Raw genomic sequence first — 13812 nt, 5'->3', positions numbered from 1 at the left:
AGTATTAAATAAAACTCCAACTTGGTCCAAACTCCATGCTTGGTCTTCTACAGTGCAGCTTTCCTTCCTCATGAACAAATATCTATTATTGTATATAACTATCTCTAAAGAGCATTTCACCATTGATCTGACATAATTACATACTGTTTGCATTTTCTGCCACCAGATCTAATATATACTATCAGTGGAATAAATAACACTCACCATGCTGAGTGTTATGGGCAAAGCATTAAAATCTCAGCAGTTCTAGACAGAGTGGAAGATAAATGAAATAAGACGACACATTGCATTTGGTGAACATGAATTGTGTTGATTTTGATCCTTCAAGTCTCTCTCTCTCTCTCTCTCTCTCTCTCTCTCTCTCTCTCTCTCTCTCTCTCTCTGCATTCAAGGCATATGTAGAGCACATAATGTGTTTCAGAATCAGAAACATTGAATTTCCAAAATAAGAACACAAGTCAGTATATGGATAACTGAAAACAAAAATACCATACAGCTACTGAAAATAGAGTACTATTGTGCACATTTAGGAGATGGGTAGATGGATCTGAACTGCAGAGGGAGATAGAATGCATTTTATACATCACATAAATAGAGGCCAACAAGATGGTGATAGGAAGGACTACCAGAAGTCATGAGGGGTTCTTGTTTGGAACTCTGGGGAATTTTGTGGAATATCTGTAAGTATGAAGGAGCAATAGTCAGATCAATTATAGAGTATTATACTAGTCTTAAATTACATGGGCCTTCAGCATATTAACTTGCAAACCTTAGTAGCCTTTACAGTTTGACAACAATGTTAAATCATCATGTATTGGCATATCTGTTTTCTTAATAGATTCACACTTTGATATAATTGTTTTTAAGGTCAGTCTCTAGTCCAAAGAGTGTTAGAAACTCTTATATATATTGAACTAACAAGAGTTTATTATCTAAGTCTCCAAAATTATGAATCTTCAAACAAAGGTATAAATACCCATAAGACAAAGGTATTCACTCTTTATAATGTTAGCCCCAAATGATTTTTAATATTTAATATTTAAATATCTGTGCTTTAATGATGCCCATCTACTGTAATCTGCAGAAAATACAGTGTGAAACTGGTAGAGTGTGAAATGCATGGAAAACTTCATTTCAGATATATATAAAACAAAATCTTAAAGCAGACATTCAGGACACACATAGGCAAAAATGTGCTGATGTGATATATGTATCTAGTATTTCCATAGTAACAATCAATTGTTATGTAAGATCTTTGTGGAGCAACACAATATCTAAAGATTAATTGTTCATAAATGTCGAGAGTTATTTACAAAACACTCTCTGCTAATCTGATTCATCCTATTTTGTAATCATGTTGCATTATATAAAATTGACCTTAAATAGATATTGTTAATGTCTAACTATCCAGCAATAACAAAGTTATTTTTTGTGTATATATATTCTTGAAAAACTGTATAAATATGTAAATTTATTTATTTGTAAAGCTGTGTAAATATATAAATTTTTCCATGAAATCTAGACTTTCTTTAAAGTCTCTGCATTAGAGAACATATGGAATTGTTATGCAATTCAATATGACAAATTAAGCATCCTCGTATTAAAATAAGTATATTTAGAAAATAGCCTGTATTGTTATTTTTAACTAATTCCTATGTGTTTATAAATCTTAACTTGCATTTTTTTTAATAAACATGAGTTAACTTCTATGTTTGTCTTCTTTTTCCAGATGGTAAAATTGAGGCATAGAAAGATTAAGTAATTTGTACTAGGTTGGAGAGGTCCTTGGACCAAACATACTCCCAGCATTTTGGCTCTGGCATCTAGTCTTTTGATCTCCCTCCAGCTTATGATGGAGTAGTCTGCACAGGAGTAGGATGATGAATTGAGTTAAATTCCACATTCTTTTACTGTTACAGTGCCACTCTGCAAAACTGTTCTCATCTCCAAGTAGCTGGAAAGTTTGAGAGTTCATATTCAAGGTCTGTGGTTTGATAAGTTTCTTTATAATGAGTTTCTTTAATATGTTTCACTTTACTTAAGTGATAGCTACAGCGAAATATTATGACCCTATTTCCAAGAATGATTTTTCCATTTAGCCTTATAAATTGTCTGATGCAAACAGGGCATAAATACAATCTTTCAGCTCTGAGGAAGCTGATATCCTGAATAAATTCCTAACAGTTTTCAAAAATAATAAACAACAGAACCTGCCTTTCTTTGGCATTTGTAGAAAAGCACTGAAATCAGCCAACTCTGAAGTAAGTGACCTCAAAGTGTCTCTCAGCACCACTCCAGAACTGCAGTAGGGAACGTCTTCCCCCTGGCTGATTAGCGAGAGTCATGAGCTTCCAGGTTGCAGTCCTTTCTCACATCTGCTTCCATTCTCTGTGATGCAGTCAGTGACTCTAAGTGACTCTTAGAAACTGTCACCACACTCCTGACACCATCAGCAACCTTGCCATAGCAAGTGACTTCTCCCACTACTTCCTGATAAGGAAAGGACCTGTGGCTGGCCTCATTCCACTTCTTGACTCTGAACTTGCACGGTACCAACTTAACAGTTAGTTCCCTGGCTACTCTGGGAGGGAAAGATAGCTGAAACGCTCCATGTGCTAAGAAGACCACCATCCCTTGTATTCTCTTAGATGCTGCTCATGTTAGTCCAGCCTCACACTCAATTTCTTTCACCTACTTTTTGTTTCTGACAAGCTTCTTAATCGTTTCTTTTATTTTTTGATATTGCAGAATAATTTACCATTTTTCTTTATTATTTTTATTTTCCTGGTTCCTCTTCTTTTGGCATATGAACCGCCTTTCTTTATTTAAAATTTTTTTTTTCATTTACATTCCAATCCCAGTTCCCCCTCCCTCTCCTTCTTCTGCCTCCCCCACCACCTCCCCCAGTCCCAAGCCCCCATCCATTCCTCAGAGAGGGTAAGGCCTCCCATGGGGAGTCAACAAAGTCTGGCATCTAAGTTGAGGGCATGAGCCCATAGTCATCTTACCTATTTCTCTTGGGATTCTGGAAAATTGTCATGTTTTTCAGCTGTACTTCCTTTCTTAAATGGATTTTGATTCCACTGCAGTCTGGATTGTCTTCCAAAGTGTTCAGTGAAACTATTCAGCATCCACAACCAATTCATTTCCGAAGACTTTTCACAGTTGAGAGTTCACATATCTGAATGTAGTCTCCACTCCAACTTGGTGCATTCACTAAAGCATGTCAGCATTGACTGCTGTTTATTTTCTATTGATTCTGAGACATTTCTTCCTCAGGGAATGAAAGGCAATATTCGTGTCTTGGCTAAATACTCCGGGTTAGTCCAGCATCATACCTCCATCCTCTATGTGGTGTTTCCAGTAGGGTGTAACAATGTCTTCATCTCCCGAGCAGGAGATCTCATATAAATATCCGTGCTTTTATTCTCCATTCCTGTTATTGATTAAGAGGGATTTTTTTAGAGTGTTTATTGGTACCATCAGGAATTCACTGTATTTGGAAATAATATCTGCAGATGAAATTACTAAAGAACCTTAAGATGAAAGTATCTTGGATTTAAATTCAATGACCTTCAATTATCTGTATCCTATTAAAAGGGAGCACACACAGACACACACACACACACACACACACACACACACACACACACACACACACACAGATGCCACAAACCAAGAGCTATCTAGAACCACTAGAAGATTCAAGAGGCAAGGAAGGGTCCTTGGAGGCCACAGAAGGAGCATGATCTAGCTCATATATGAATTTCAGAATTATGCCATTTAGAAATGAGAGGGGATACAATACATATCTCATCTTAAACCCCTCAGTTTGTGAGATTTGGTTCCAACAAAGGGAAATTTATAATTTTCCCAACAAAGGGAAATTTATAATTTTCCCAAGTGGTGTTCATAAATTCTAACACAATAATTCCATGGAATGCTCCTATAATCATATGAAAACTATTGAGTATCTACCAGGAAAGATGTACATACATGCAAATGCAAAATTAAACATGCAATTTCCCAAGATCACAAAAGTCCAATGTTTAGCAGAATCTTGCCTCTGTACATGCTCAGTGCTGCCTGCAATTATATCACATTCATGTGTACCTTTTTATCCAGAGAGATTTTAGTCTGTCTTAAAACTTCTCATTAGCCCAGCGGTGGTGGTGCACACCTTTAATTCTAGCCCTCAGGAGGTAGAGACAGGCGGATCTTTGTGAGTTTGAAGCCAGCCTGGGCTACAGAGTGAGTTCCAGGAAAGGCACAAAGCTACACAGAGAAATCCTGTCTCAAAAAATAAAACAAAACAAAAACAAAAAACACAACAAAACACCCCTCATTGTCCTTCTGTAAATCAAATCACCTCATAGACATAATAATCTGTTTCTTTACAATTGAAATCTTTTGTGCTGAATATACATATTAACATAAAATAGTTGTTTTGCTCAAGAGTGTAAAAAATTTAAACTACTAAATAAAACTAGTATATAGTTCTGCTGATATTTATATATGCATATACTATATTTCTAATTCGTTAAAGTAAGTCATTATATTCATATAATTCATAAAACAGTAGTATTACATAATAAAACTTAAGCTTTGTTCCAATTCACAAACTTTGCATTCTTAGAATCATAACTACTTAGTTTCAGTTTTGCTTTTTATCAAATGGACAAGTTTTATGTACCTCAGGATTCCTCTGTTTAAATTAATAAAAGAAAATGTACTTAACTCCAAAGATTGTTATAAGGATTAAGAAAAATCTAAAACTATAGTGGAATATTGAGTAAGTGCTATGAATTTAATTTTTTAAATTTTATTAATTTGTTTTTATATAATGTATTTTAATTGTATTCTTTCCCCTTCCCCAACTCCTCTCAGGACTTTGTCATCTCCTTATCCACCCAACTTTATGTTCTTCCTCTCTCCATCTCTGTCTCGGTCCCTGTCACTCTGTCTCTCTTTCTCACTCACTCAAAACAGGAAAACAAAGCAAACATAGATTTTAAAGAAAAATAAACTGAAAAAAAAAACCACCAAAATAAAACAAAAACCAGAGAAAAAACATAGAATCTGTTCTGTGTTGGTTAATAACTCCTGAGCATCAGGTTTGTCCTGGAATGTGGCTGAGATACTCCGCTGGGGAAAACTGATTTTCCCCTTCCCTGAAATCACTTGGAAAGGGAGTCTCAATGAGGAAGAAGTGCTAGATCATGTTGATTTGTGGGAATGTTTGTGGGGGAGGATGGTATTTATTACAGGTTCATTGATACGGGAAGACTCAGTCCACTGTTGGCACCAATTCCTGGATTTGGGTCCTGGATATAAATTGTAGAGAAGGGATGAGTACAAGCATGCTTGCACACATTCGTTGTGTTCTTGAATGTAATGTGCCTACCTGTTTCAAGTTCCTGCCTTACTTCCTGGTGAGAATGCACTATAAGTAGGTAGTGTAAGTCAAATAAACTGTTTCTCCTTGTCTTAGTTTTAGTCCCATGAAGAGATATTGTGACGAAGGCAATTTGTAGAAGAAAAGCATTTAATTGGAGCCTTGCTTATGGTTTCAGAGGGTTAGTCCATGACCATCATGATGGGAAGCATGGTAGCAAGCAGACAGGCACGGTGCTGGAGCCGTGACTGTGAACTTATATATAGTACGCAATATAGAGATAGACAGGAAGCAAGACTGGTCCCAGCAAGAGCTTTTGAAACCTCAAATCCCACCCTTAGTGACACACCTCCTTCAACAAGGCCACACCTCATAATCTTTCCTAAGAAGTCTACCAATAAGGACTCAAACATTCAAATATATAACCTTATGGGGGACATTCTCACTCCAACCACTACACTCTTCTAGGTTTGTGTCCAGTTATTTTATCACAGAAACAGAAACAAAAACAGGACAGCCAGCCATGTGTGTAAGTTTCCAGCCTATTCGCTTCTCTCAGCCTCCCATCATGTCACTAGAGTGCTAGGATTACAGATATGAGCTACCACAATTATATCTTTACTTGAGTTCTGGGGACTTAACTAAAGTTATCAGTCTATTCAGAAAGAACTTTTACCCACTGGGGCATCTTCCTGGCCTATACATGTTGTTCAGCGAGATCCACAGCAGCCATGTACTAGCCACTGTGTATCTTTAGTGATCTTAGTGGTCACCAATGCTAATGTGATAACTCATTAAAGGTATAGGGAAACATTCCAGTGGAAACCTATATACATTGAGGACTTGTACATGACATCAATGTGACAGCCCAAACTATCTCACCATCAGCCAACAGAATCTTCTTAAAATAGTCTTCTGAGACGCATTGCTATAACTGTAGGTAACCTTTCATAGCCTCTTTTCTATCTAGTGTACAATGTGGCTCAGTACTGGACACATACAGCCCCTGATATAGAGTGGATTATTATTCCAGGAAACTCTACTTAATTTTAGTGAAAAATATTACTTTAAGGTCTTTGGCCTGGACCCAAGAGACATTTGTTTTTATGGTATTATTTATTTTATTAATGCTTTGTAGGGAACAAGTAAGGAAATGAGAGAAGATAGATAGATGACAGACAGAGAGATGGACAGATGGGATCATACTGCTAATTCTTATTTCAACAGTAAAGACTGAGAGCTTTTATTCCACTTCTTCTCAATGATGTCTATATGTCTGTCCTTCCATAGCAAAAATTCAGTTTTTCAAAGACAAAATGCTCTCTTGATTACTCCCTGCATTATATAAAGCTGAAGCAGGAAACCAGTAGTGTTATTGCTGACCAATTCTGGAAACTTTAAAATGTTACAAAACTTTCAGTAACTTAGACAACACAAATTTGGGAAGGAAAGAAAAGGGAAGAGAGGGGAGGGGAGCGGAGGAGTGGGGGGAGTCACAAGCCTACAATTAGCTTATTGGACTACAGAGAGCTATGTTTCCTGTAGAGACATCAGGGTAGAATCCACTTCTGGCTACTTCCCTTAGCTTGTGGCCTTTTTCTCCATCTTCAAGCCTAGCTGCAGACACCCTTCCCAGCTTTTACTCTCCTGTCTCTCTTGTGATTGTACTGTACCCATTAGACAGCTCAGAACAAGCCCCATTTCAACACTTGTTCAGTCACACCTGCAAGATACTTCTTCCCATGCAAGGTTGCATTCCTGTAGATTTGGGGGATTCAATTGTTCGACGTGTTATTTTATGTCACAGGGGGTATTCGGTGAGATTAAAAGTAGTAGCCATCTCTGTTCTTACTGAATCCTTGTCTGACCTCTTACAATTTTACTAACACGAGCTTGAAATCCTGCAAGAGCTTTAAATATTAGAATGCTACTGAACCTCCCTGATGTAACAAGTTTTGTCTGAAGTATTATGTGCTAGTTTCCTATATATGCTATACCAAAAAAAATAATAATTTAAGCAAAGGTAAGAAAAGAGAGCTATTAGATATATTGTATGTAGTTACAAATTGCTGACCTGGTCGTGGATAAAGTCATTAAAATGGCACATTGAGATAGAGCTAGGAGGATGGTTAAAATTTGAAAATAATGAGCAAAAAAAAAAATCATTACTTCATTTACATGTGGGTCATAGATGAATGACAATAGAAAAGCTGTGCCTCCATGTCTGGTCTGAATTAAAGCCCTGTGAAGAAGGATGTGGCAGTCACTCAAGCTTGCACATTCTTTAATTTCATTTATTAGGCCCTGCACAGAGTCAGTCTAGCTAGAAGGCAAGACACAGGCTTTCAGAAAGCATGAAGTGTAACAGCCGGTTCCAATTACCCTACGACAGTGGGACCATATTCACAAACCCTCAGAAAGAGAAAGAAAAATTAATTCCTCATAAAAATTTGAGCAATGCTATGGTCTGTGCATGCACTTCTGTCGGCTCCTAGCCTCCCGGTTATGTCCCATTGTATCTATAATGCAGTTGCAATAAGACAGGCTGGTTAAACTGGCAGAGCAGAAATCGTTTCAGCTTTAAACATATAATACAATCACTTTACAAAAGTCCATTTCCTGGAACAAAGCATTTTTCAAGAACCGTGGAAGTTTAAGAGACACACATAACCAGGAAATCAAGCGATCTCATGTTAAGCATACAGTTATGCAGGTAATTTTCGTATCAGCCAAGTCAGACTAGTGAAATTTGGCACGCGTGACTTTAGTGACCTTTATCAAAATCAGAGGCTGTCCCTTGAATGCATCGCAGTGAAGGAGAGATAACAAACTGTGTTGCTGAGCTGACCTTTGTCATCACAATCTGAGGTTGAAAATTACACTTTTTTCCTTTTCTTGAAGTTCAAAGGTTTTAACACTTCAGTTGTCTCTGTTAATTTGAATTCTTAACATTTCGAACTGATGCGTTTAAGGTCCATTTGTATTATCTGTAATCACCACTAAGGTACCGCTATCAAATTAAGGAGGCATTTACAGACACTGGGACTCAAATCCTAACAGACAGGCCATTCTAATGCACCTTTCGTTTTTAAGTCAGAATGTATTAACTTGTTCAATTTAGCAACATCCCTTAAGTCTTTCAATTAGTAGCAAAACAATGATCTAATCATCTTCTACCCAGGAGATGCTCTAATCATTTGATAAACTAAGCAACATGGCAGTTCCTGAAGGAAAATCATGAACACCATTAAGAATAGAATGCCTGCTATGTTTAAGAGATGAAACAGCGTGAATAACATAGGCTTGTATAGGTTAGAAGTCCCACACTTAGAGTATAGAGTATTTATAACAAATACATTTTTTTGTGAACAAAAGCATTTAAATAAGTAGTCCAAGATATAAAATGTATCTAGTTATATCACAAAAAAATGGTGGTAGGTAGCAACTATTTAAAATATCCCTGTTAATTATGATTTATTAGTATTCAGAGCCTGGCAAAGGAGGACTATAATAATTAGACATTCTTTCTGGACACATTTTGTTTAGTATTAATTTGTAGACCAGGGAGTGAAAATAAATTACTGGAAGGCAAGTGCCTTCCCACATGCCTGCTTTGGGCTGATGCTATTTGTGTGCTTTCCATCAACATAATAGAACACATTAATAGGCTTGTTTTTTGTAGGAAAGTTAGCTAAACTAGATGAATGGATATTTCTCAAAGTCCATGAGCTGAACCTTACAAGAACATTTCATAACTTTCCACTATGGAAAATTGTCAGGCCTTTGAGGTGACTTGGTAGGTAAAGATGCTTGCTTTTAACTAACTACCTCAGTTTCCCCCAGGGGCCCATATCATGGAAGGAGAGAGCTGACACAAGTTGTGCTCTGACTTCTGCAATCAGGCCTTGGCTTGTGTGCTCTCTGCCCCAAAGTGTATATTTAGCATAATAAGTTAATTTTTTTTGACAAAAAGTGTTTGTTCAAATGGCATTAACATGTTCTAGGAATTGTTCCAAAGAGTTCCAACCACTGAGCTCTACCATACATTGATGTTCTGATGGAACACATCTCTCCAAATTCTTCAGTTCTCATGGTGCTGATCCATTTGAAAGAGTCAGTTACAATGCCAGTCACAGGCTGGAAATATTTTCTGTATATTGCCCTTGTTTTTTGTGTATTTGTAGCTTTTATAACTAATGGACAGTCTGGCCCAATGTAGATTTCACATTGTAGATTAACTACCCTCACCTCTTTAAACTTTCTGCCTTCCTAATCTAAAATATAACCAGAATTCCTACTGATGCATGATGTTATGATCTACAAAACCAGAAAGCTGAAAGAACCTTCAATCATCATGTGAATCTTTCATCATACTGCAGACTTGAAAACACTAATGATCTATTTAAAATTCACCGTTAAAAAAATAGTTCAAGTCTGCAGAAAAACACCTAATATTTCATATTTGTATATTTCTGCAACAGAAGATTCAACTTATATGTCAAGAACAATATTCAGTACTCTTCTGGGAAGATGGTTTCAAATTATAAATCAAAATCCAAATAAATAACAACACTTTACTTGAAAAATCATAGATATATGTCATAGATTAATTAATGGTTTCTCATGCAGAAGTCAAATATTGATGATGGAGTGACTCTCACATTTGTTTCTGCTGTTTTCAAATCTGCTGGTGATTAGAAGTCTCTCCCCAAGATCAATAAGCATTGTAACAGGGCACTCAAGGTCTGCATGACAGAGATTGCTCTGTTTGTTTTAACATCACTATAGTCTTAGACATACCTCACTATAAAGCATTCTATCTCCTCTTATTATGTACATGTTTAATTGTTTAAACTACATTTATTTATTGCGTGTAGTGGAGATGCACATGTGACACAGTGTGATGTCGAGGTCAGAGGACTGCTGGAAGGAATCAGCTCTCTCCTACTGAGTGAGTTCTAGGAATCAAGTTCAGGTTATCGTGTTTGCTAGCAAGTGCCTTTTCCATCTAGCCGTTTTCACCAGCCCCATTTGCCACATGTTTCAAATGAAGACCTAAATTTTTTAATGTCCCAAACCTTCAGAATAGCTACAGTTATCAGTGGGAGTCACATGGGAGAAAACTATCTTTTGAATGTTTTCTTTTCCTTTTGGGTGTTAAGCACAGTTGTCTTCGTGGTGGTGATGAGGACAGAGCCCCTTAGGCAACCCCAACTTTTCTCTGTGTTTCTGGGCCATAATCCTAATCCTATCTTATTGGAACACAGAGAGCATCCCTTCACACACACACACACATACACACACACACACACACACACACACACACACACACACACACACACACACACACACGTGGGAGCCCATTCTCGGGTTCCTCGTGGCTTTACCCAGCAGGTCCGTATAGAGGATGATTAGGACCACGGGCCTGAGTGCAGGTGTCTGAGATGATCTGCACTTGGCTGTGCTGGTGAAGGAGGTCTTTTGTTCCACCCCTTGGCGTCTCTATAAAAACCCTGGGGCAGAGACAGTCAGGGCCCGTTGGAATAGGTTCCAGGCTCTCTCGAGGCTATCCTTTATTTTCTATCTGTTTATCTACGCAAGATTCTCCGCAATAAATCCTTCTATCTAATATTTCCTGCTGCTCACACTCCAGAAAACTCTGGGGAACTGTGGGGGTGGTGGGTAAACGCCCCCGCCCACACACACATGGATTGCAGGGAGTAGAAACTTAGACTGTCTATGATGTGCTCTACTCTCATGTTCAGTGCCCAAGAGCAATGCGTCTTTCATCCACCTCCCTTTGCGAACAACATTTTAGTTCTAGCTGAGTCATTCATCTGGATTTAGACTAGGCCATTTTTCATGACAATAAATTCTCCATTCATGATACACAGCATTGGGATGGAACCTACTTGATATTCAGGCTTTACTCCAGAATTCCTAGAATTCACAGTTAGTCATGATAGTCTATGCTCCATTTCACAAAACAACACAAGTAAGAGCTTTGTGTAGAAGTGGACATTTACATGGATTAGAGCTCTGGTCCTCTAATAACATACACCTGAATCTACACTGTGTGCATTTATACCCCACTCTGCTTTGCACATCAGGTCACGCTATTTTCTGTAGGGTATATGTTGGAGGAAGAGGATCTTGGAATACATGTGAAAGACATCTGTGTAAGAAGAGCAGATACAGTGAGATGATGTGGGAAGGCAGAACATTTGAACAAACTTTTAGAATAATATAGTGTGCTAATAACCCCGATATAGGAAAGTTGAATTGATATTCTTAAGCTCCAAGAAGAGCTGAGTTTTGCAACCTTGATCTCAAAATCAATGGCTGTATTTCAACACTTGCTCATTAAAAAAAAAAAATCACATTCTTAGAAATTCCTGTCTTCAGGCCAGTTCTAATCGAAAGCCATTCCAGAGAAACTTTTAAGGGGGAATATCCCCTAGAATTAAAAAAAAACCATTAATAGGAATTAACTTGCTTCTGAGTCAATGTCAGAAGAAATTGCCTCCTTTTAGCACATGAAAATGTCCTTGAACCCAACCTGGGATGTTAGGTTTGTCAGGCTCTTTTCCATTACCCTGAAGCCCACAGCTAGTTGTGATAATGAAGTTCTCAAAAGAAATGGAGATGGGGTAATTATGCTCCCAATTAAATTTAAGACCATAATTAAAGGCACTTTAGCTGGTTTCAATCTGAGCAAACTTGGTATTTGACTTTTCCTCTGTATACAAGCCCATGATCAAGTCCTTCAAACTAAAGGAATGTGAGCTAGGTGAGTTACAGATACAGTTCTACACCAGTTATTCTGAGAGAGGGCTTATCTATTTGCTTTAGGGAAATACTGTTTAGATGGTAAAGTACAAATCCGGTCTATTCAACTTCTGTTCTTTAGAGCTCTATAATTAATAAATGAAAAGGAGATAATTCCTTTTACCTGGAGCTAGTAGCTAACAGCAGAAAGTATCCATGTGCTCCCTTGAGTTCTCATTTGTATGTTGCAGTTTCATTTCCCTCTCTTTTCACCCCACCTCTCTCCCTAAGCCTCTTGCTATCCCTCCTCTTCCTGCACCTTCTCTTTCTTATTTCTCTGCATTCCATATCAGTAGAGAAACCAATATAAGGAGGATTGCACAAGTAGTAGCCAAGATAAGTTTGGAAGAAGATGTTAGGAATGAACAGCATGCTAGTTTTCACCTGTGGGCTTTCTCACCATATCCTTATGAAAGTATAAAGGCAAAGTGTTAGCATTCAATTGTTTGAAGACGACTCTGAACAGGGAAGTATGGTAACTTAATTCTTTACACTTAATCCAGTTACATTTAACTTTCTGGATGAGAATGTGCCCTTTGTATCTTTATAACTCACAGATAATTGTGATTTTTATCTTTGTCCATGTATATGACCAGGCTTGTGCACATCTCATGATATGGGTGCCCACATATATGTGCCTGCGAATTGAGGCCAGGTGTTGTTGATGTCTTTGTCAGTCGATTCTCCACATTATTTTCTGAAGCAGGATCTCTCACAGAACCTGGAGCTCAGCTATTTGACCAGCGATCCTCCTGTTCATGTTGTACAGCTCTAGGGTCACAGGCGTGTGCTACTACTATGTCATTGTTTTTCCAATCTGTGTGCTGGGAATCCAAACTCAGATCTTCACATTTGTTCAGCAAGCGCTTAACTAACTAAACCATCTCCCCAGCTCTGTTTTAGAATTCTTTTCTTGGGGCTACCCTAGTCACTGATGCACAGAACTGATCTGTTAATGTATTAGCTTGATAGGGTGGCTGTAATAAATTGCTGCTAACTTAATAATTTGAAACAATGTGGACTCACTATTTCCTAAGTTCTGTAGGTCATGGGGATCTGCATGCTTAGGTATCACAACTTCAGAAATCTGAAGGGTTTTATTTGTTCTTCTCTAACCCAGAAGGTAAAAATAAACAGTGCTGGACTCCTTCTGGAAGCTCAGTGTGAGAAGTCACTTGCAGTTAATGAAAAATTCAGCTCTGTGCTGCTGTGAGACTGTGGTGTGTGGCTTCAGCTCACCTTCTATAACTATGATCTTTGACTCATGATCTTCTTTGTCTTTTAACCCAACAATAGTAAGCACGTCTTTTGCATGCTTATTTCCCACATTTTCTTGGCCATCTCTCTCTTTTGATGCATTCATTTTCCCCTTTGACTTTTATTTTTAAATCTCAGTGTAAAATGGGAGAAAATAGAACTGGAGGAGAAAACAGAAATCTGTAGCATGAAATGTTACTTCCTTTACATAACTGCTAATACTTCCTACTTACAAAGACACATGCAATTTCATTAGCTCCATGACAGTTCTAAATAATCTCTCCAAACTCAAGTGTTTATTAGCACATTGTATTCTATAAACCCATAACCAC

This window comes from Peromyscus californicus, unplaced genomic scaffold, assembly GCF_007827085.1.
Source record: "Peromyscus californicus insignis strain IS unplaced genomic scaffold, ASM782708v3 Scaffold_9__1_contigs__length_137607984, whole genome shotgun sequence".
NCBI classification, from domain to species: Eukaryota; Metazoa; Chordata; class Mammalia; order Rodentia; family Cricetidae; genus Peromyscus; species Peromyscus californicus.
The sequence above is the reverse complement of the archived record's forward strand: the minus strand, read 5'-3'. Positions refer to the sequence as shown.